General features: G+C 42.2%; 1 protein-coding gene and 1 long non-coding RNA gene across 5 annotated transcripts in view; both read left to right on the forward strand.

The window, feature by feature from the left end:
• NXPH1 (neurexophilin 1) overlaps positions 1 to 23,821 on the forward strand; it is a 174,210-nt gene that overhangs the window by 87,228 nt on the left and 63,161 nt on the right. The window lies entirely within an intron of this gene.
• The window catches only part of LOC309325841, a 37,570-nt gene continuing 22,824 nt past the window's right edge, over positions 9,076 to 23,821 (forward strand). The window contains exons 1-2 of the long non-coding RNA XR_014150063.1: positions 9,076 to 9,142; positions 14,425 to 14,495. This is a non-coding gene — a long non-coding RNA (uncharacterized lncRNA). The remainder of the gene's footprint in view (positions 9,143 to 14,424; positions 14,496 to 23,821) is intronic.

Genomic DNA, 23,821 nt, shown 5'->3' on the forward strand with positions numbered 1-23,821 from the left:
GTTCCCCCCAATCAATAGGTTAATTAAAGGTCTATTTTGTAAAATGCATGTGCAGGCACACCCTCCCCCTCTCACAGTTCTATATTATTGATTATTTTCACAGTTACAGCATAACCAATGGTACATATCAACCATTGCAGAGATGCAATGATTTCATTCATATGCGAGCAGGAACATATACCAACATTTTAGATACTACTTTCCCCCCTCATCTAATCCCAGGCAACAAAGCAAACTGGCAGCACTTAACATGATTATATCAACTTCTCACACAGGTTTACTTCTAGCCAAGGGAGCTGATGTGAAGAGTCAATTCGCCAGGGCTAATTATACTGATGGAGGAAAGTTGCCTTTCTTTTGTGCTTCCTGTGGATAAAAGCCCTGTTTTGCACACTCTCTGGTTTTACCCCAAAAGATTGCACAGAAAGGTTAGGAGTCTTTGATGCAATTTAATGATAATAATGTTGATGACACAGGCTTCATTAGCTGATGCTGTGATCAGGTATTAAGCATGAGTACCTCTATGGCTTTCTGTATAATTTAACCACAAATGGTCCCTTGCTGAGTTCCAGTTCCTACGGCAGTTTGTGTCCTTGGAGTCTAGTAAGGCCCAAAGCCAATGTTACTGATGTGGCATGGTGACCACTTTGCTGTAGACCAATAACATGCAGAACTAAGAATGCTTGCACATGGGGATCTTCCGTGTAGTTCAGGCAAATCACCCTGTATTCCCACAGCTACACTATTCCAAGGAAGGAGCATGGGTGTGGAGCCATGCTCAGCTACTAGGCTGGATAAGTTAATGGCAGATCCTAAAGAGCACGTTTGTGATCAAAATGGTTATGGAGCCATAGCTACATCCGTATTTTAGCCTGGTTTCTAGGGAGGATGAGGATGCTGGTGTAGTAATGGTATCATTCACACAACTGTATCAATGTGGAACCAGGCAGAGGGTCTTCTGGGTAGTGGTGCCCACCTTGTGCAACGCCCTCCTGTCAAATGTCAAGGAAATAATCAACACTCTGACTTTTAGAAGACATCTGAAGGCAGTGGTACCTCGGGTTACAGATGCTTCAGGTTACAGACTCTTCAGGTTACAGACTCCACTAACCCAGAAATAGTACCTCAGGTTAAGAACTTTGCTTCAGGATGAGAACATAAACTGCCTGGTGGTGGTGCAGCGGCAGCAGGAGGCCCCATTAGTTAAAGTGGTACCTCAGGTTAAGAACGGTTTCAGGTTAAGAACGGACCTCCAGAATGAATTAAGTTATTAACCTGAGGTACCACTGTATGGGGAAGTTTTTAAATGTCTGATGGTTTCATAATTATTTGGAAGCTGCCCAGAGTGACTGGGACAACCCAGTCAGATGGGTGGGGTATAAACAGTAGCAGCAGCAACAACGACAACATAATGCACCTGTCCATTAAGTTATGCACCAGAGGCTGCATTCTGGGTGCTGTTGCCTCCAGAAGTGATGTGGGTGCTGAATGGACAGGGCATATGAACAAAAGCAAAGTTCTTTTCTCAAGAGTTATTTGTATTCAGAAAGTTGTTGTTGTTGTTATATTAATTTAAACACATTCATGTGCTGCTTGCTGAAACAAACAAACAAACAAACAAACAAACAAACAAACAAACAAACCCCTCAGGGGGTTGTACAAGGAAATATTGGAACAAAAGTAAATTATAACCCCAAATTACAACCCATTAAAAACCAAAGTGCATGAATAACAAGTAGCAAAAACAAGTCAATAAAAGTCATCACTAAAAACTGGCTGATAACAAGATCAGCAAATGCTTCAGTGAATGGGCAAGGCTTTAAAAAGTGCCCCAAAGAGGGCTATGCTTGACCTCCACTGTCAGAGGCAGTGCACTTCTGAATGTCAGTTTCTGTGAACTGCAAGTGGGGAGAGTTCTGTTGTGTTCAGGCCCTGTTTGCTTGCTTCCTATGGGCATCTGGTTGGCCTCTGTGAGAACAGGATGTTGCACCAGATGGGTCATTGGCCGGATCCTGCACGGCTCTTCTTATGTTCCTATGATATCATGGGTGGTTTTTGTTCCACCCCAGGGGGTGGAACCAAGATCTCAGAAAGTTCAGTGTATCATGAAATACTTTGAAACTTTTCGGTTTGGTACTTTTTACCAGCATTATTGATGAAATTATCTGTATTCCTAGTGGCATGTAAAAGAAAAGAAAAGATAGCAATGCTTTTTATGGTTTCTCTTCCTTGTTAGTTTTTACGTCTGATCGTATTCAGCCAGGAAAAGTGTTTTCTTACTTCTTTTGTATTTGCAGTTCATGTTTGTTCATTAAACATGAAAAGAAATCCAATCCAATCTATAGTTACAAAAAGAGAAAATGAGGGGAACCAGAGTAGTAGATTGTAGTTTATTGTATCTGTGTTAAAATGTTAATTGTATGATTATAGTTCCAAACTCCCATTTCCTATCTTGGGAACTGACGTCTGGCTTTTCTGTAGAGATGAAGCAGAGAAAAAGCAAAGGTGTCTCTCAATGCCTGCAACTAGCTCCTATTCTTAAATTGGTGGTATTTGTCTTTTATCAGAATCTGCCCATCTTGAAATATGAGATTGGGAAATGTCAGCGGCTATATTTCCCCCCATGGCTGGAGAAATCTCTTTCTCGTGTAATGCTGCCCTCATAAAATAAATAAATAGTGAGCAACTCTGCTAAGTTTCTCCAGAATCACACACACATTTAAACCTAATTTCAAGTGGGGTAAAATCAACCCAGAGTGCACATTTCATTTGCACAGACATAGATCTACAAGATATGGCAAGATGGTGGCTGTACGTGCACAATGCATTTAAAGTACATACCCCCAAGAATCCTGGGAACTGTAGTTTACCCATCACTGAACTATACTTTCATGTACCCTTAACAAACTACAATTCCCAGCATTCTTGGTGTTGTGTGGTTTAAATATGGTTTAAATGTGATTTAAATGTATGGGTTGAACACAGCCTCTGCCCCCAAATTTCAGTCACTTACCATTTACAGTTGTATTTTTGTACACAAAAAGAAGCTGGGACGACAATGACAATGACAATATTTCAACTAGTATGTTGAGTTTTGCCATTGGTGTGCCTTTTATTTTAGTTTTAGCCCAGCCCTTGTTAATGTATTGGGGTTAAAAGTGGGGGGGGGGGCATGTGCTTTTTCAGGAAAAAAACTGTTCCAGGGCAGCAGGCACGACTTTGTGTTGTGTTACTTCCCTGAGATGCCTGGAATTTGCCTGGAGGTAGTAAGTGTCAGTTTCATTGTCTCTGTTTAAGAATTAATGCATCCTGGTAAAACAAAACAAAAGAAAACGGTAGCCATGTGGCTTTTCAAACAAACTTTGGGGCCCCTCCATATATTCTTTTCATTGTGGTTTCATGATTATTTGTGCTCGTGATGGTATCAGGGCTGTTTATACATGACCCCACTTTCAATGATAATTTTAGGTTATATGTTAGTGACTAAGTTTTAATTTATATATTTTTAACTGTTGCTATATCTGTAGTGTCCCTGTTATACCTAATTGCAAATTCAAATGTATCCCTATCGTGTTTTATGACTTCCTTGATATTGTATGTGGGCTGGGACTGGTCTGTGATCAAAATAATCAATTCAATTCAATTCAATATGGTTTGTATCTCCAAAAATGTCAGGGTGGACATCCTGCTTCATGTCTAAACAATGCACATCCTGTAATGTCCTGCTAGAATCCTGTAATTTTTCATACTGCAAATGTTCCAGGGTTCTTGTTTTTGTCTGTTTGTCCTTTGCTGCACTGCACTGCAAGAGCACCCCAGCAGACATGAATAATGTGGTCACACTGAGGAAATGTCAAACTACAAATAATAAAGTGAAGTGAAGGGCAGATGGCCCAGTAGAAACACACTACTAATGCACTCTTATTATGCCAATAACCTGTTGCTGGATATATCTGCAAAGCAGTTTATGCCAATAACCTGTTGCTGGATACATCTGCAAACACCAGTTTGGAGGGGGCGGGCCTGATCTAGAGAACTGACTTAACTTGGGCAAGAAGTGGGAGTAAGAAACAGAAGGAATCTGTCGTTCTAATTTCTACCAGTTTGTGGGGACAGTCTGAAGAACAACTTACTGGTAGAATACATGTATTGCCTGCTAAGGTCTTAAGACAGACTTTCCTTCTGCTTCAAATACAGTATTTTCAAATACAATCAATCCTTGGCCCAGGTAGGATTAGAAAAGGCTTGTCTGGAACCCTGAGGAACCACCAACCGTCAGTATAGACCAGGCAGAGGCAAACTTGGCCCTTCAGATGTTTTTGGACTACAACTCCCATGATTCCTAGCTAACAGGACCAGTGGTCAGGGATGATGGGAATTGTAGTCCCAAAACATCTGGAGGGCCGAGTTTGCCTATGCCTGGTATAGACAATACTCATCTTTATGGGCCAAAGGTCTAACTTAGAATAATGCTTGGAAGCTATGTCTTAAGAGGAAGTTTGGTGGGCTACGATTGGGTAGTTAGCACTGGAAACCATCTGGAAGATTTGCTCTTTTTGTTCTTGTACTGCCAGTTGGCAGAAGAGCATATGCTGAAGAAAAAAGTGGCAGGAGATTAAGGCTTTGTATCAGCCCATCGGCTGCCAACTGGGAGATGGATTTGCAAAGGGACATGGAGCCCCTGTGGGAAAAGACAGGGATGGTGAAAGTGTCTGACAGCAGAGGAGGGAAACTCAGAATTGTTCTACCGCTTCAAAGGCAGATTTCTTGAGCAGAAGTAGTTCACAGATAAAATTCTCCAGAGGAGCATAAAAGTCTTGGCATCTGTACTCTGTCTTGGGAACGAGCCTATCTGTGTTGCCTAATGAATCAGGAATCAAAACCTTGGCTTGCATTACTGTGATGATTCCTTATCCCGCTAGAGTTTCTTATCAAAATGTGGTCTCATTAAGTTCAAGTGGCACTTTTCGACTTACCATTTAAAATGTGTTGAACTAACTTAGAGGAAATGAAATCTAATTGCTTCAAAATTCCAGCTAAGTTCACGCGGCAGCCGAGAGATTTGACCAAGAATTTCTCTATTATGCTTACAAAATGAGCATGCAACGTTGAGCTGGGTCAGCTATTCCTTTTGCTGGCTGGTGCTTGTTCACAAAAGTGCTTTCAGAGGTGGAGACTCACAGAACTTAGTGGATCAAGTTCTGTAGGCAGATGGAGTTCCAAATCAGCAAAGTACCTTACTAGCTTTGGCCAAGGAGACTGTGATAGCTGTCTCTGGATCAGGACACCCTGACCACTGTCATCCTTGTGCTGATAACTTCCCTAATCTCTGTGTGGCTGCCCTTTCAGTTGGCCTGGAAGGTTCAGCTAGTGCTCAATGCCTAGGGCAGAATCATGTTACACCCCTGCTGAAGAATTGGACTGGCTGCCATTTAGCTACTAGGCTAAATTCAACCTGGAGAACAAAGCCTTAATCACTTGAGGGCCAGACTACCTAAAACAGGGGTTGCTGTGGTCCTTCGACCACCAGTGGTCCATGAGCTTCATTGAGGTGGCCCATAGACATCCTGGTTTTTAAAATTGTATTTTATTGCTACTTTTATTTCTTGTATTTTACTGTGTTATCTGAATTGTATGGGAATCAAATTGTTGTCCAATAAGGGTTGGCACGGTGCTAATGCATTGGCAGGAGCACTGGATTGGTTCCAGTGGTGCATTTACCCCTCGCCAACCTCCTTGGCACCTTCACAGTTCCCCTCTCCCTCCTGGTTAGCAACAGTGACTCACCTGCTGGGAAGCTAGCATAGTAGTTCTCCCCCAGCCACTTCTGATCAAGGGGTTGGAACAACTCCTGTATGCAAAGAAGGGTTGCAACCAGTGCTATTTTTCTAGGAAAAACGGTGCTGGAACTCACCACAAACACCTACTTTGTTCTCTTAGAATGGACATGGCACCTACCAGAGAGGTGCCAGAACCGCATTCCAGCAAGTTCTGGCTGAAAAAAGCCCTGGTTGCAACATTTGGGGCTTTTTAGTTTAGAGAAATGGTGAGCAAGGGGGGACACAACAGAGTTGAGTTGTAGAAGATAAGGCAAGGAGTGAAGAAAGTGGAGAAAGAGCTGTTTTTCCATGCTTATAGTTCTAGTACTCAGGGCCTTCCAATGAAGCCAAATGTAAGTCAATTTGGTACAGCCCTAGTGGGTTCTAAACTATGGATGGCACAAACCATAGTTTGATGTGCTGTCTGGATCAAGCAATTAATATCTGCATTAATGAAGAACATTTCAAAATGAAGCTGCATTATTGCGAAGTTATTCCAGGTTGTGGGCTGAATGCCAATGCCAATGGACTTTCCTATGATGTACAAGAAATCTCTCTCTCTCTCTCTCTCTCTCTCTCTCTCTCTCTCTCTAGAAGGTTAATAAAAAAGTATGTTGGCTATATCAACTTTTTGAAGTGTCCCATGCAATACTTTAAACACTGCTCACAATGAGAATGAAGCTGCAAGATTTAGCCTGTTTCGTCTCTTGAAAATACAACAATTTGAAACTGCCATTGTCTATGAGCACTAAATCTGTTTTACGTAAATCCCATGATTTGCAGAAGAATGAAACCTCAGTAAACTGGAGAAGGAATAATGATTTGTGGAGCTCTACAGGAGGTCTTAATCCCAACTCCAACTGTAATACCACTCACTATTTCATAAATTGTGTCCCTATGCATTTATCCCAGCAAAAGCCAATAGTTAGTATCTAATTATAGAGGCCTAACATGGTTCACACACTGAGGTTTCCAAGCAGGACTGTTACCAAATGAAAGGAATCAGCTGAAACCCTGTTCAGAATATAATTTTCTCCCACCTGGTTTCAAATGGCATTAGCAGAACAAATCAGATATTGAGGTGAAAGATAAACATTTCTGAGACATGGGTCTCAAAACGTGCATAACATCAAGCACAATACAAAAAATAGCATTTTGCTATATAATCTATAAATCCCATCTCCAATTCTCCTCAAAATTGTCTTATAGTTACTCACATGACCAGATCCCATTGATAATAACAGAACTAACTTTTGCATCGATGTAGCAGGAAATGGTATTATTGTTATTATTATTATTAGAGAAACTTTTCTTGAACTAAGGAAACTTTGGAGCTGTTCAGGTTATAGAACGGAGTTACAATTTTCAAGGAACAGCTTATTGTATCGTTGCATCAGCTAAGCTCTGATTGCTGTAATAATCCCATAATGATATATTAACCAACTTTGCCTGGGCTTCGATTTCAGGATTTGTTTTAACTATCTAACACTTTTGGAGAAAAGAACCCAAACGCTTGTTTTAGGAAGAAGTGGGAAATCTGGGCCTATTAATGTTTAAACTGCACTTGGAATTAGCTCAGGAGGAACAGGGTCCTGCAATTATAAAAAGGCAGCAATCACAGCGGGACAAAAGACAACCCCATGCAGTCATTTTTCAATACTTCGGAAAGAAAAAGGAACCGAATAAATAAAGGCAACAATCCAACTTGCAGCAGTGGCAAAGAGGCTGCTTGTGTGTAGGGCAGTCATGGAGAAATGAGGAGCTTCCACAGATGTGTGAGTGGAAGAGAGATGCACAGCACAGAGAGAAGCTATGGAGAGTCAAATAAGATGGCCGATCACATCAAAACAGTGTCCCTGCTGTATGCTTCTGGTACAGTTCTGTGAAAGGGAGAACAGTTTCCTTTTCATTAAGGCTAGGCACTGAAGCTGAAACAAGCTTGTGGAGAGCCAGGAGTTCTGTTTCATTTGGAAGTGGTTTAGGTCAGGAAAGGAAGGGCTTGGACTTTCATGTGGTGGAAACTTTGTGGTGAACGTCAGTGTCAGATTGGCCTTAGGTTTGGGCAGAACCTTGAGCAAGAAACCCACAATTGCCCCCTTCAGCCACTTGCATGCATGCACGTGAAAGATCTGTCCTTTTCTAGAGATAATACACTGCTTATTCATTGCTGCACTGGCACTGTGGTCTAAACCACTGAGCATCCTGAGCTTGCTGATCGGAAGGTTGGCGGTTCAAATCCCTGTGACAGAGTGAGCTCCCGTTGCTCTGTCCCAGCTCCTGCCATCCTAGCAGTTCGAAAGCATGCCAGTGCAAGTAGATAAATGGGTACTGCTGTAGCGGGAAGGTAAACAGCATTTCCGTGCACTCTGGCACTCGTCACGGTTCTCCGTGTGCCAGTAGTGATTTAGTCATGCTGGTCACATGACCCAGAAAACTGTCTGTGGACAAATGACAGCTTCCTTGGCCTGAAAGCAAGATGAGTGCCACAACCCCATAGTCACCTTTGACTGGACTTAACTGTCCAGGGGTCCTTTACCTTTACCTTTACCTTTATATTATTATAATTATAATTATTATTATTACCACCATGCCTTTTCCCCAGACCAGGACTCAAGGTGGCTTACACAAGTGAAAAGAACATGGATAAAACATAGAAAGCTGAAAACATATAGCAAAGAATAGTTAATTAAACTATAATGGAATTAAAACAATATAAAAGCAAATTATTAAACTACAGATAGTAGAAACAGCACAGCAGTATTAAGATGCAATTCCTAAAAACCCCCCCAAAACAGTCAGTTCTCCAAAGCATGTGAGAATAAAACAGACTTCACCTGCTGGCAGAAGGACAACAAGGAGAGACAACAGTCTTACTTCTCCAGCATTGGGGAAGCTAGTCACCTCTAGTGATTGCTCCCATCACCCCCTGATCACATGGCCAATGGTCAAGAACAGGCATGGCCAAACTTGGCCCTCCAGATGTTTTGGGACAACAATTCCTATCATTCCCGACCACTGGTTCTGTTAGCTACGGATGATGGGAATTATAGTCCCAAAACATCTGGAGGGCCACGTTTGGCCATGTCTGGTGAAGCATGATGGGAGTTGACATCCAGGAATATCTGGAGGGCCATAGCTTTTCCATGATAGCTGTGTCACAGCAGCCACAGAAATGTGAGCTCCCATGGAAAGGTGAGATATAACTATAGAATCATAGAATCATAGAATCATAGAATTGTAGAATTGGAAATGACACCAACTGTCATCTAGTCTAACCCCCTGCAATAGAGGAATCCACCAGTCATTTCAGAGGCATGTCTCAGGTAATTATAGTCTGGATTTGTCACCTACCCCTACTTTAATTCAGAAGCAGATTTATTTGTGTATATACGATTTGAGCATATGCATGCGAAAATCAGCATGCAAATTTAAATAATAATGCTAAATAAATAAACTTAATGGTTCTTTTACTCTCGCCTACTGCAACCTGGTGCCTTCCAGATGTTTTGGACCACAACTCCTTTTAGCCCTAGCTAGCATGGCCAACTGTTAGGTATTAGCAGTAGCTCAGTGGTAGAGCATTTTCTCTGCTCCTGGTTCAATTCTCAGCATATCCAGGAAGGGCTGCCTGAAATCCTGGAGAGCTGTTCCCAGTCAACGTAGGCAACACTGAATTAGACGGACCAATGGTCTGACTCTGTATAATGCAGCTTCTGACATTCCTTATGTTGGGAGTCCTAGTCCACAGTATCTGGTGTGCAGCAGCTTGGGGAAACCTGCCTTACTCCTTCTGAAGGAGATGCTACAACAACAGCTTTCTTTGAACCCCAGGAAGATAACCTTCCTCTCCTCACTGGTCCATTGCCAGGGATGTGTTTGCACATCACTCACCATTATTTTCAGTGGTGTACTGTACCGTCATACAGAAGCCATCTGATTCTGTAGATAAACAGCATTATTTGTTTTGTGCTTATTATTTGATCACTTACTGTTATGGCCCCTTTCTTTTCATACTTTCAAGGTCTGAAATGTATTATATATATATATATATCAGAGGTAGGCGAGAAATCAATAAAACATTCAAATGCAAACATCTCAAAGTACAAAAAGAGAACTTCAAACAGAGAGGTGAGGATGTTGTGAGAAGCGATTGTTACAATACACTTTAAAAATGTCTGTTGGGTTCCTCGAGAACTATGGATTGGTGGAGATATGCATCCAGTCTCTTTCTTCTGCTTCTGCCACTTGGAATAAGTTTGAGGGCACATTGTGCTTTGTTCAAGTAACTGGGAAACATAGTTGTATTGTTGGAAAACTAAGTGGGGAGTCCTTTATATATAGTTCTCCAAAAGACAGAAAAGCTTGATGCAGAACCAAAGCCATTTCTCTTTGTGTACAAAAATGGAGGGTAGCATTCCATTGTACGGAAGCTATCTGATTTTGTAGATAAATAGCGAAGGGACATATAACTAACCAGGTGGGAACAGTAAATATCAGAATTAAAGATAAAGAAAACACCCGCTTTTTTTTTTTTTTTGCTGTAAACTGCGTGGGGGTGGAGGATGCTCTGTATAGATTGGAATAGTTTTGTTTTGATTCACCGCAGCAAGCTCATTGAAGGTTGCTGTCATATTGCTTTTGCCTTCCCTTCTGAAGGATATCCTTTAGACAGACATGTAGGGGAAGGAGCCTGTGTTGAGATGACAGGAGATAGGATTTCAACACGAGCCACTGAGATTTGTGAGACTAGAGATGATACCCAGAAAAAGGCTGAGATGCAACCAGAAGGTTGAAAAGACATTTGGATTGTTGTGATAGAAATTTGCTTTAAGCACATTCCAACCCTGTTCAGTTTCAATCAAGCACCTGGACAAGGTGGCTGGCTGGTTATATAGATCCTATGCAGTGGTTATCTTTGTGGGATGGCAGATTTTCCCCTTTCATGCCAGGATTTCCCATCATCCCAAATTACGGAAGGGGACAAAAATGCAAAACTCAGCATTGGTCATTCAATCAAAAACCCCATTGACCTGAGTCATTCATTGTAGGTGTTGTGGCAGTAGACAATAGTGACATAGATAACTAGTTTTGAGAGGCAGGAGCCTTATGAGATATTTAAAGGACCATTTGGTCCTTCAACCAACCAATCAGCCACTGTTTACAGTAAAAAATTTGCCCTAAACGTCCTTGGCTCAGTATACCTGAAGGAGTGTCTCCACCTCCATCATTCAGCCTGAGGTCCAGCGCCAAGGGCTTTCTGGCGGTTCCCTCACTGCGAGAAGTGAAGTAGCAGGGAACCAGGCAGAGGGCTTTCTCAGTAGTGGCGCCCAACCCGGGAATGCCCTCCCATCAGATGTCAAGGAAACAACTATCTGACTTTTAGAAGACATCTGAAGGCAGCCCTGTTTAGGGAACAGGAAAGCCGCCCAGAGTGGCTGGGGGAACCCAGTCAGATGGGTGGGGTATAAATAATAAATTATTATTTCACTGGCCTGGCTTAACATTCTCTGTCTGCCAGTGCAAGTGCTGTTCTGTGTGCTAAACTTATGTATTTTCTCACCTATCATTTTAATAATTGTCGGCTATCTGGAAATGGAAAAAAGAAATCTCTCCTACTACCAAAAGTGGAAAAGATGGTGGGAACAGATCTTTGCTTTCATATCTTCATCTGCATATATTGTAATTTTGACTTTTGAACGGAGCAGCATTGATAGAGACATCAATGAAGATGAATAAGTATTGAACTGCACAAAATCAGTTAGAAAGCTTTCCCTTCTTCCACAGCCTCTTACTTAAGACAAGGCTGAAAAAATAGCTTTTATCCATTCTGTTGATAATCGTTTCCCCTTCAATGGTTTTTCAGCTATAGTCAATATTTAGAAACTGACACTTTTTTCCCACCCTACGACATAAGACCAGGATTGCTAGCTTTGGAAATTTTGTTTCTGTGAGCTCTGCAGTCTCTCTCTCTCTCTTTCTCTCTCTCTCTCTCTGTGTGTGTTTGGGGTTTCAGTCTACTCTGATGTTTTGGTAACTCTCACAAAGGCCACAAAGCTGGTGAAATGGTGCAGGGGAAAGTGGCCCCGGGAAGGGAGAGGGAAGAAATTCATCCCCATCTGCATTAAAAGGCAAACCTACCTGCTTTGAACTTCCCAAAACAATACAGTGGTACCTCGGGTTACATACGCTTCAGGTTACAGACTCCGCTAACCCAGAAATACTACCTCGGGTTAAGAACTTTGCTTCAGGATGAGAACAGAAATCGTGCAGCAGCGGCGCGGCGGCAGCGGGAGGCCCCATTAGCTAAAGTGGTGCTTCAGATTAAGAACAGTTTCAGGTTAAGAACGGACCTCCGGAACGAATTAAGTACTTAACCCGAGGTACCACTGTACACAGCCACCCTTTGAAATTCACGCTCCCCTGGATTTTGCAGTGAGATTCTGCATCCAAGCAAATGTGTGCCAACGTGCCATATTATGAATATTATATAAAATGAATATTATTGGGAAAATGACAAAAATGCATTATAGTAGGCAGAAATGCTTTGCAAAAAACGTGTATATTTGGATAAATCCACATTAAATGTTGGTGAATTATTGGGATTTTTTAAAATAAAAAAAAACTTTAAACAGAAATGTGTAGAACTGAAGTTCAGTAAAATGAGAAACAGAGAAATCAGGACTGATAGACTAACCCTTTCCTAGCAGAAAGGAGACTACTCTTTGGTTCCAGTGACTTAAACCAACAGAAGAGGATTCTGAACCCGACATACTTTATGTCTTCAGCCCTGGTGCACATAGGTTTTCTTTAAATGGTTAGCATGGGACATTTGTATACAAACTGGGACATTTGTGTACAAGAGCTGGATTAGGTCCTTGGGATGAGATGGAAGTAATGTTAGTCCCTCATCCCCACTGTGGTACCAATCCAAATTGGAACTCACACACCAGCTATTTGTAAAGGGATGTAAGCTCAGTAGCGAAATTCCCTTTTGCATGGATGTCATCCAAATTATGTGGTAAATGTTTGTAAAACCTCAGACTCTAGAAAACATATATTTTACCACCTTGTTTTCAAACTGAATACTGCATTTAGAGGAAGGATGGGCTATAATTATGCTGTAAGTTATCAAACAAACAGCACATGCGAAATGAGATCAGATACCTTATTTTGGAGGAGAACACTGGTGTAAAATGAATGCATTTTTGTTGGAAACAGCCTTGAGGTAAATGTGGGATCCTATAGCACAGATGTGCACATCCCTACTTCAAATCATGGTTTTTAATTTTCAGTGTCCTAGTGGGTCACAAGCCATAGCTGTTCATCACATCAAGCTGTAGTGAAGCTTCCTTGTCTGAACCGAGCCAAGGAGTAAAATAATAATGTTTATTAGATAAGAAGTTAGCTTTCACTTGCTTCAATAGCTCATAAGGACATTTATATGGAGAGGTCAGTGATATGCAATTCTATCTAAATTTAACTATATTATTGGTGAAAAGCTTAATAAATGAATAGCCCTGCTATTCGATACATGAATAACTGCACACCATATTTACTGATGAGTACACTTACAGCTGGCATGTGTTATCCAATCTTCAATTACTATGTAAGGATTAATTATATACCAGTGAATATTGTGCCACCAACTCCTGCTTTTATTGCGAGATCCAGTTCCTGGATGAATCTAATAACTGCAACATAAAGTTCATTATCTTCAAACTTATCACCATGTTGATCTTTGCTAACTTTTGAAATAGGAGAAGGTGGTTGTGAGGAAGGTGGGTGGTTCTTACAGAACCTCTACCTTGCATGGAGTGCAGGAAATGAGATTTTCATTATTATTGTGCAGATTCATAAAGTTCCTATCAGGCTCTTCAGATAAGCGGGAGGCTCCTGCAAGAGTGGACCTGAATGCAATTGCCCACGTTCTGCCTGTTAAAAATATATAATTAAAAATGGCTCGCTCTTGTGAACGTGATTAGCTTGCCTCCTTGTTCATTGCCTTGGTATAGGGTTGTTTATAATAGAGCTGAATGGATGCAAATATGTTTAAAGTGCTTTATACATGTCTGCCCCAAAGTAAGCTCCATTGGGACCTACTGTGAGGACAATAGTACAGGAAGTTTACTCTGAGGACAGTAGCACAGGGAGCCAACATGATACACCCCTGATGTTGCTACACTCCAACTCCCATCATCCCAGGTTATTGGCCATGCTGGCTGGGGTCAATGAGAGTAGTTGTTCAGCACCACGTTGGCTATCTCAGGGCACCACGTTGGCTATCTCTGATGTGTGGGTTTGCAGCTTACGTATCAGTTCACATAAGCAAAGGCTCAAAGGGTTTTATTTCCTTAATCTGCATCCCACTGGGAGCATTGATAGTTTGTACTGAAACCCATTTTCATGCAGGAGGTTTTCTCATTAGTTGCTCTGCTGTTGTTTCTCAGTATGTATGTATGGAAGCTACAAATACAGTCAAGTTGCATCATCAACACATTTTACTTGTGTGAATTCAATTTTATGCACTTGGCTGCAGCTCCATTTCAGCCTTTTTCTTCTGCCTGTGTCTCTCTCTGCCTGCCTCCCACCTCCTTCCTTCTGCCAGTTAATCACATGTGGAAGAGTGAGGTTAGCCAGCGGAAACGCTTCTCCCTCCCCTCCCCAGTCAAGAAAAAGGTAATTAAGGCTATATGCAATTTGCTCATATACCCGCAATCTTCAGAACTAAAGCCTAATAAATAATAATAATATTCCGGAAGTGGCAGAAAGATATTTCTAAATTTGTCTGGCAGGGCAAAAAGCCCAGAATTAAGTTTAAGATATTAACTGACGTGAAAGAAAGAGGGGGCTTTGCCCTGCCAGACTTAAAGTTGTACTATGAAGCCGCAGCTTTCTGCTGGCTAAAAGACTGGCTACTTCTCAAAGACACTGACGTACTGGATTTGGAAGGTTTTAACAATGCTTTTGGTTGGCATGCATACTTATGGTACGACAAGGTTAAGATCAATAAGGCCTTTAAGAACCATATTGTTAGGAAAGCAGTATTTAATGTCTGGACAAAATACAAAGACTTATTGGAAAACAAGACTCCGAGGTGGCTTTCGCCTCTGGAAGCTAAGGCCCGAAAAAGACCCAATATGGAGGCCAAATGGCCAAAATATTGGGAAATATTAGAAAAAGATGGAGACAATTGGAAATTGCAGAGTTTGGAGAAAATGAAGGATAAAGTGCGAGACTGGTTACATTACGCTCAGATTAAAGAAGTCTTTAAAAATGACAAAAAGTTAGGGTTCCAGGTGGAGAAATCGAAGTTAGAAACAGAATTGTTAGAACCAAAGACTAAGGTACTATCTAGAATGTATAACTTGCTGTTAAAATGGAATACACAAGACGAAATGGTTAAATCGGCTATGATAAAGTGGGCACAGGACACTGGGCATAACATTATGTTTGAGGACTGGGAAAGGTTGTGGACCACTGGGCTGAACTTCACCGCATGTAATGCTCTGAAGGAAAATGTAATGAAAATGATATATAGATGGTACATGACCCCAGTTAAACTTGCCAAAATATACCATTCGTCTGATAATAAATGTTGGAAATGTAAAGAAAATGAAGGAACATTCTTTCACCTCTGGTGGACATGCCCTAAGGTGAAGGCCTTCTGGGAAATGATATATAATGAGCTGAAAAAGGTATTTAAGTATACCTTCACTAAGAAACCAGAGGCCTTCCTTCTGGGTATTGTCGGCCAGAAGGTGCTAAAGAAGGACCGAACATTTTTTATGTATGCAACAATGGCAGCAAGGATACTCATCGCTAAAAACTGGAAAACTCAAGATCTACCCACACTGGAAGAATGGCAGATGCAGCTGATGGACTATATGCAACTGGCCGAGATGACTGGCAGAATCCGAGACCTGGGAGAAGAGAGGATTGAGGAAGACTGGAAGAAATTTAAGACGTATTTACAAAAACATTGCAATTTGGTTGAATGTTAAGAAGGATGCTAGATTATAAAAAATTGGCCACCACTAAATTAGATTTGAATTTGATGATAAGTGAGATTAAAGAAAACATAAATTTTTTGGAGAATTGCTAGATTATATTTAAATGAGTGGATATAAGATCCTAAACAAGCTGATAATTTGCTTGGAAAAACCTTTTTACGATGTAAATGGGAGCGGGAGACGTGAGGGAGTCCAAAGAAGTGATGAAACCACGTTATGATATAAGTAAGGTTGTTTATTATTTGTGCATTTGTATTCAAAAATTTTAATAAATATTTATATATATATAAAATAAATAACAACAACAACAACAACAACAACAACAACAACAACAACAACAACAACAACATTTATAACCTGCTTACCTGGCTGGGTTTCCCCAGCCACTCTGTATTACCGTATGTGACTCACCTGTAGATGTATCTTACTATCCCATATTTGTGTAAGTATGTCATGACGCTGCAGCTTGTGTGGTTGCTGACAGATGGGACTGCCACCTGGGGGGAAATGGAGGAAAAGTCTTTCTACCCTTCATATCGCAGTTGCTGCTGGCAAAATGGGTGAGCAAAGGAGAGAATGAAAGTCTTTTCTTGGGCTTCTCTCAGGGATGGCTGGTCCAAGGTAAAGGGGGAGGGGGTTGATGAGAGCCAAGGAGGGTTGTTGGTGAGGTCCAAGGGAAGGGAGCTGGCAGCTGGGTGAGGTCTAAGGGGAGGGAATCAGAGGTTGGCAGGGGGTGAGGGCAGGGCCGTCTTAAGCATATCGGGCGCCATGGTGCAAAGCTCCCTCTGGCTTCCCCCTTTTCCCCAGAGTTTTTTTAGGGAGGACAGCGCTGCCGGCGGGGCTGGAGGAGGTGGGCAGTGGCTGGAGGGCGGTTCCTCCAGTGGCAAAGAGGCGGAGGCTGGACGCTGTGCCTCCCGGCTCAGCTGGCTGCTTCGTGCCACAGTGGCCACAGCAGACGGAGGCTCTGGGCACGGCGCTGCTTTGGCGTGGCATGGCGGAGGCGGGCGAGGGCGGCGAGCTGATGCCAGGAGCTGCTGCTTCCAGCCTTCGCCTCTTCCCTGGCACCCTCCAGAACTTGGCCCCCTGGCCCCCTGCGCTACTAGCCTCTATGGGTAAGACGCCGCTGGGTGAGGGGCAGGTGAGGATGGGGGAGTATGTAGGGTTGCTGAGCAAACTGAGCAGAGGCACAGCCCATATTATGTATGTATGTATGTATGTATGTATGTATGTATGTATGTACATTTGAATAGAGGTGACTTATGACCATTGGTACATTTATTTCAGTATTTAGTTCAGTATTGTCTACACTGACTGGTAGTCTTTCCTAGTCCTTTCTGGAGATGTTGAGAATTGAAACTGGGACCTTCTGTATGCAAAGCATTTGCTAGAGCTCCTTGGCAAATAATACATATCTATATGCATATTATTTTAAATACAGAGCTGGAGGTCTAATCACACCCTACCAGAATGCTACACAGAGCATATTTGAAGAAGCAGTTTTTTGGCTTGGCTTTGCTTTAGAGATCATATCTGGAAAATGCAATATCTGATGCAGGCAAATTATGATGCCTAATACTGTGTGGTAGCAGTAGGAGTCAATCGTTGTGGTTTGTGTCTGATTTTAGTGGGTGAATGTTGTGTATCTCTGCTGATCCTGCTGTTTGAGTCTGCTGATTTGATTATAAACTTGATGCATTGTATTTGATTTGTGTTCTTCTCTGGTTGTATTATAACATGTCGTTTGCTGCTTTATGGACCAAAGTGCAGAATACAAAGAAATAATAATAATAATAATAATAATGATGATGATGATGATGATGATGATGTTAGCAGTTGGTGTTAGAAGGAATAGCGTGTGCCGCTGTGCATTCACAGGTTCCTGTTTGATGTGATACATGTCTGAGGCTTTTTCTCACTGGTCCCTTTCCAGATAACTAGTCACAGAAAGCGAACCCCAAAGAATGATTTTCTAAAACACACCCTAATTTTCATTTTCATGGCATTATATGCCCACAGTATCTCAAAACTTTCTACAGTTTGCATGTGACCAGAACATTTACCAGTGTAACCAGTTCTGTCACTTGGTATTTGAAACTGGCCATTCAATTTGCTAATGGCTTAGTATAATGCAACAATATATTGAAGCCCTGCATTCCCAAGAAATGCAAAAAAAGACCCCACAGACGTTCAACTTCTAGAAGACACCAGCTTGGGAAAGGTGGCTAGACCCCATCACCTGGAAGCAAGTCCCCCTTTGAAATCAGTGGTGTTTACTCCCACGTAACCATGCATAAGACGGATGGAGGTTTCCTTAATTTAGACATCCTGTGTGCTCCTTAATACTCCTTTCATTACAAAAGCATTTTGTGCCCTCCAAAAAGTAAAAAAATAAAAACCTGGGTAATCAGATTTCAGCTGGGTCTGGGCTGATAATGATTGAGATAGTGGCAAGTGCAGAGTTGTCAGAGAGTAGTACAAAATCCAGGGGAATGAAGAAAAGAAGGAAACAGACAGTGATTGGAAGGACAGAGATAATAGGATGCCTTAGGCCAGTTGTAACTCACATGGACCTAATGTGTGTGTGTGTGGAGGGAGGGGAGAAGAATGTCTTAAAACCAGGGGGAGCAGGAAATGGGAGGCAGAGAGCCAAATGAAACAAGTCTCACTTGAAGTATTTTTGCCATTTGTTTTCTGAAGCAGTGTGACCTTTCCTATGAAATCATCCGCCAGCCTGCTGTGGAACCAGCATCCCTGGGCTCGCCTCTACCAGAAAGCCATGGATATTTCATGCTGGATCAGGCACTTAATGCATTATCTAATACATAACATAAGGCATGCAAACTGTCACCACTAGCCCTTCCTTTCCCCCGCCCTCTCTTGCAGATCTTTGCTAAGGTTAATGCTTTTGTAAATGAATGTCATTGTTCTGATGAATTCCCTACGAAGCTAAACAATTCCGTCGCTCCTTTGTTATGGTACTCTTGTTTTATCCCACTTCTAAAGCTCAACACGAAGCGAGTTCACATGCTCTTCTTTCTCATAAGAGATCAAAGATAAATGGAAGGAACCGTTAAGCAAGGCACAAACTCTGGACTTGTGTTCACGGTTTACAAAAGCAAACACCTGACATGTAGCTGCCTCAAAGATGTGCTTTTATAAGAGAACATTTCATGCAATCTGCTGTGCTGCTTAACATAGGTCTTGGGTTCTGAAAGCTATGACACCCTTGCTACTCCCGATGATCTTTTAGACCAGAGGATTCCAAACCTATAGGTTTAAGGTGTTAAGTCTAACATGCAAAGCCTTCAACAACTTGGGTCCTAGATACCTGGTGGAACACCTCTCCTCATATCATTGACCCAGGCCTTGAAGTTAGTGGAGGTGTATTGCCCCACTGTGGGTGTAACTCCCTGCGTGGTGATGTGGAACATGGCCCTCTCTGTTGTGGCTGGAATTTCTATGCCCTGGAGGCATAGATGGCCACAACATGGTTTGGATTCCATCACCTGGTGTTCTCCAAAGCCTTTGGAGCATTTGATCAGGCTGCTCTGAGCTTGGATTTTCCTGTTCTGCAGCATTCACTGTTTTCTGAGGTTGTGCTTGATAATATAAAGGTAAAAAGGTATAGGACCCCTGGATGGTTAAGTCCAGTCAAAGGCAACTGTGGGGTTTGTTGGAAAAAAACTCCCGGGAAGGCCGCCACCTTCCCAAGACACCGAGGCGTTTCTCTGGTGGTCACCCTCTGGCTGTAAATCTTCCTCAGTCCAGAGAGACCGGTAATAAGTGACCCCTCCCCCCTGAGAGGAGCACACTCATCTTCTGGCATCCCATTGCAGAAGAAAGAGATAATCCGTAGCTTTAAACTACTTTATTTACATTGTCTATACACAGAGCTTTATCTGCGTGTCTGCTCTCTCTGAGCAGCGGTACGGAAGAACACACTTCACACAGAAGCGAAAGTAACTTCTTACAGTACTGAAACCGAGCTGAGACTTCCTGTCTCATGCTCTCAGACACTCACATGATGTCAACAACCATTGTGCTGCTCTCTGCACAGCTGGTGAGATAAAAATCCTAACAGGGTTGTGGTGCTCATCTCTCTTTCAGGCCAAGGGAGCTGGCATTTGTCCATAGGCAGCTTTCTGGGTCATGTGGCCAGCATGACTAAACCTCTTATGGCGCAATGGAACACTGTGACAAAAACCAGAGTACACAGAAATGCCATCAGCGGTACCTATTTATCTATTTGCACTGGTGTGCTTTCAAACTGCTAGGTTAACCTGCTTAGAATCTTGCTTAATTAGTTGCCATTAATTTGATTTTAATTGATTTTTATAATGTAATATTTTTAGAATGTGTGAATATCTGATGGTTTGATTGCTGATTGTTGTTAGCCGCCCTGAGCCCGGCTTCGGCTGGGGAGGGCGGGATATAAATAAAATTTATTATTATTATTATTATTATTATTAGGTTGGCAGGAGCTGGGACAGAGCAACGGGAGCTCACTCTGTTGTGGGGATTCAAACCACTGACTTTCTGATTGGCAAGCCCAAGAGGTTCAGTGGTTTAGACCGCAGTGCCACCCACATTCCCGCTTTATGATATGTTGGTTTATTGGCCACTTTAAGAACAGGAACCTGGACTAGATGGGGCATTGGCCTGAAACAGCAGGACTCTTCTTATATTCTTCTGTTTTTATTTGTTAAATCAATTTGAGATGTTTCATAGACAGCAATTCATAAATGATTTATTTTATTTTTTAATTAATTTTAATTAAATTTTCATTAATAACAATCCAATGGAGGCCACATTAATACAATGCCAAATCACAATACAATCAAAAGAGCCAATTAAACAGTTCCAAATTAAACATTTTTGGATGACTTCCCGTGTTCCGGCTATCAGGAGTTGATGTTATTCTTTGATCCTACACCAATTTTCTTAATTAATCCAAGTTCCACAATTCCGATCTTAATCCTTTGTTCTAGCAGCCACTGATGTGATGACTTTCTATCGCGTTTAATAAATCCAAATCCATTAACTTGCAGAGGGAATTTATATCCTGTAGCTGTGTGAAATATTTGTTTACCTTCTTCATTTCCTTCATGTTGTAGTCAGTCAATTTTCTTCAACATTGCCCCTCTTTTGAAAGCTCATTTCTAGGTGTGTAATAGCTCCATTTTGCCTCTCTGAAACCGAAAGCAGAAAGAAGTCCGGCCGCGACTTCTGGCTTACTTTCAGTGTTTATATCCTTGTTTCTTCTAATGAGCTGGAGTCTCACCAAAACCATCATAAATCAGAACTAGAGCTCTCTTTAGTTGGAAATGTTAACAAATCATCCCAGTATTTCACACAGTCTATTCTTTCAAGCACTCCATAAAGAAAATTATAAGTTCTTGTTGAATCCCTCTTGCATTCCATATATAGTTGTAATCCATTAGTAATTTGCCGATTCCTGGCACAGCAAAAATAATGTATAATGAGAACAAAGGCTCCCTTCACTTACGTAGCATTCCAATTATGATGACCAGAGTCTTCTCCAAATCAAAACCTTGGCATTCAGTGACTGATTCATTTTGCAGGTTATCGTTCTCCTTCTTCCCAAACATGAATGTTTCTTAAGTCCAAATTCAGATACATCTTAAAATAAACAGAGATATCTCCGCTCATGGCTATTGCATTGGGGAGTTTCCAATACGTGCAGTGCTCTTCCCTCTGTGTCCCTGTCCCGCATTCCATCGGAACAAGAAGCAGTTATTGGACAATCCGTGAGAGAAAGCTCTCCCCTCCTGACTGGGGGAGGTGGGGCTTACAAGGATAATTACTCCCAAATTATCCTTGATTAACCGCACGGCTGGCATCCGCTACCATGGGATCGTTAGTTTGCCATGGCAGCTGCGCCGGAAGTCCATAAACAATTTAAAAAAGAAACTAAAGTCAAAATCTGATACTGGAAGCCAAGAGCGTCTGGGTACAGAAGCCCCACAGTATCGTAGTTGTATGAGAAGGACCAGATGGTACCCATTGCGACTGGTATGGCAGAAGGCGGCAAAGTCAACAGTAGGTGGCACCAGAGCTAATGGCAGGCAGAGTCAACTAATTCTGCCTTTGCTGCTATCCTCCTCTCTGCTGAGTTCTACAAGGGCAACACTGGGACTATGGAGGAGGAAGATGATAGGCAGTGCTGCCTCCTTGGTTGCTTGTAAGTAAGAAGGCAAGCAAGTGGAGGATGGCTGAGGGCAGACTGAGGTTGGAGAAGGGTTGTAGCTCAGTGGCAGAACATCTGATTTGAAGGCAGAAGGTCCCAGGTTCGATCCCTGGCATCTCCAGATAGGATTGGGGAAAGCTGCTCCCTGAAACCCTGGAGAGCTCCTGCCAGTCAGTGTAGACAATACAAAGCTAGATGGACCAAGAGTCTGACTCACAATAAGGCAGCTTTCTATGTTCCTACGGTGGGACAGTGCCATAGTTACCCTAGTGGAGCAGTTTCCACTGAGAAGGACTCCTGGTTTCATGTTAGGAGATACTGTGGTACCTCGGGTTAAGAACTTAATTCGTTCCCAAGGTCCGTTCTTAACCTGAAACTGTTCTTAACCTGAAGCACCACTTTAGCTAATGGGGCCTCCCGCTGCTGCCACGTTGCCGGAGCACAATTTCTGTTCTCATCCTGAAGCAAAGTTCTTAACCTGAGGTACTATTTCTGGGTTAGTGGAGTCTGTAACCTGAAGCGTATGTAACCTGAGGTACCACTGTATTTGCTTGAACAGGAAAACTCATGTTAGAATGACACTACAGCCCATAACTTCTTACCTCCGTGGGAAAATTAGGTCTCAGGCAGCGGTGTGATTTTGAAAACAACCAGCTCCCCGCCACTGGAGTGGCACAACCTGATAAGCGGACGACCTCATCTCAGAGACTGAAACTAACCCCTTTGCTTATCTTCCTAGCCATTCAGTTGAGAAATAGGCAATTTGCTGCCCTCAAATTCCCGAGTCGAGGAATGGTGTCACATTTTTGTGCTTCCAAAATTTCTTCCAGTACCTACAAAGATTTTTTCACATATGGCTCACAAAAAAATTGAAAAAAATGGCTAAGCTTCTGGAAGTCAGCCTGTGATGATTATACACCCTGCCAATCCCAGGAGAAATAGACCAATAATAGTCCTGCACAATTACAACTGCCAGGAAAGAAAGAGGAGAGAGCGAGAGCAGCCAGCAACCTCCAATATAATGAGGCACACCAGTTTCCTGGTCATATTATAAAATAACCCTTGAGGAAAGAGAAGCGAGAGCCGCCACCAACAGCATCCATAGTGCAGGAAAACTGAAATCACATGTATTGATTTGTGTGATGCTAAGTGATATTATGTGAATGCTCTGATAATGGGCAAATCCACAAACTTGTTGGGCTGAAGTTTTGTCTAACTGAAAGCATTTGGACAGAGGCAGTTTTAAAGGGGGGAAATGGAAGTGTTTTAGTGGTTGTGAGACACCTGTGTGCACAAACAAAGGTTGTGTTTTGGGTAGCACAAGAAACTATGGTTTGCCATGGTGGAACGAGCCTAGTCTTCCCCTGTGTGGCACAATTCTTTCTCTCATTCTTCCTTCAGTGTGGCTGTGAGGAGGACACCAAAGGTTACTAGAACAGCCAGTTTTAAGTATCCACAGTTTTGTGTTATGTTCAAACTCTAAATCATGGTTAACCTTTGCCATGGCTTGACTGAAACAACCCAGCTTTATAACCTGCATCTTGAAGTTGGCTTGTTCCACATAAGCCATGGTGAAGATTAAACTCTGTTGGCCAGCAGTAGTAGCAGCAGCAGCAGCAGCAGCTTCCAAACTCCTCCTTGAGGACATAGCAGAAGAAGAGGATGGAGCCTGGGTGATGCTACGCTCATTCTCATAATGATAAATCATGCTTTATCTAGATGTCCGAACACAGCCAATGTGTTTGTATGTGTGTCTCCTCCCTTTTGGCAGCAGTCCATTGCAT

Source organism: Podarcis erhardii, assembly GCF_964252035.2.
Source record: "Podarcis erhardii genome assembly, chromosome: 12".
NCBI classification, from domain to species: Eukaryota; Metazoa; Chordata; class Lepidosauria; order Squamata; family Lacertidae; genus Podarcis; species Podarcis erhardii.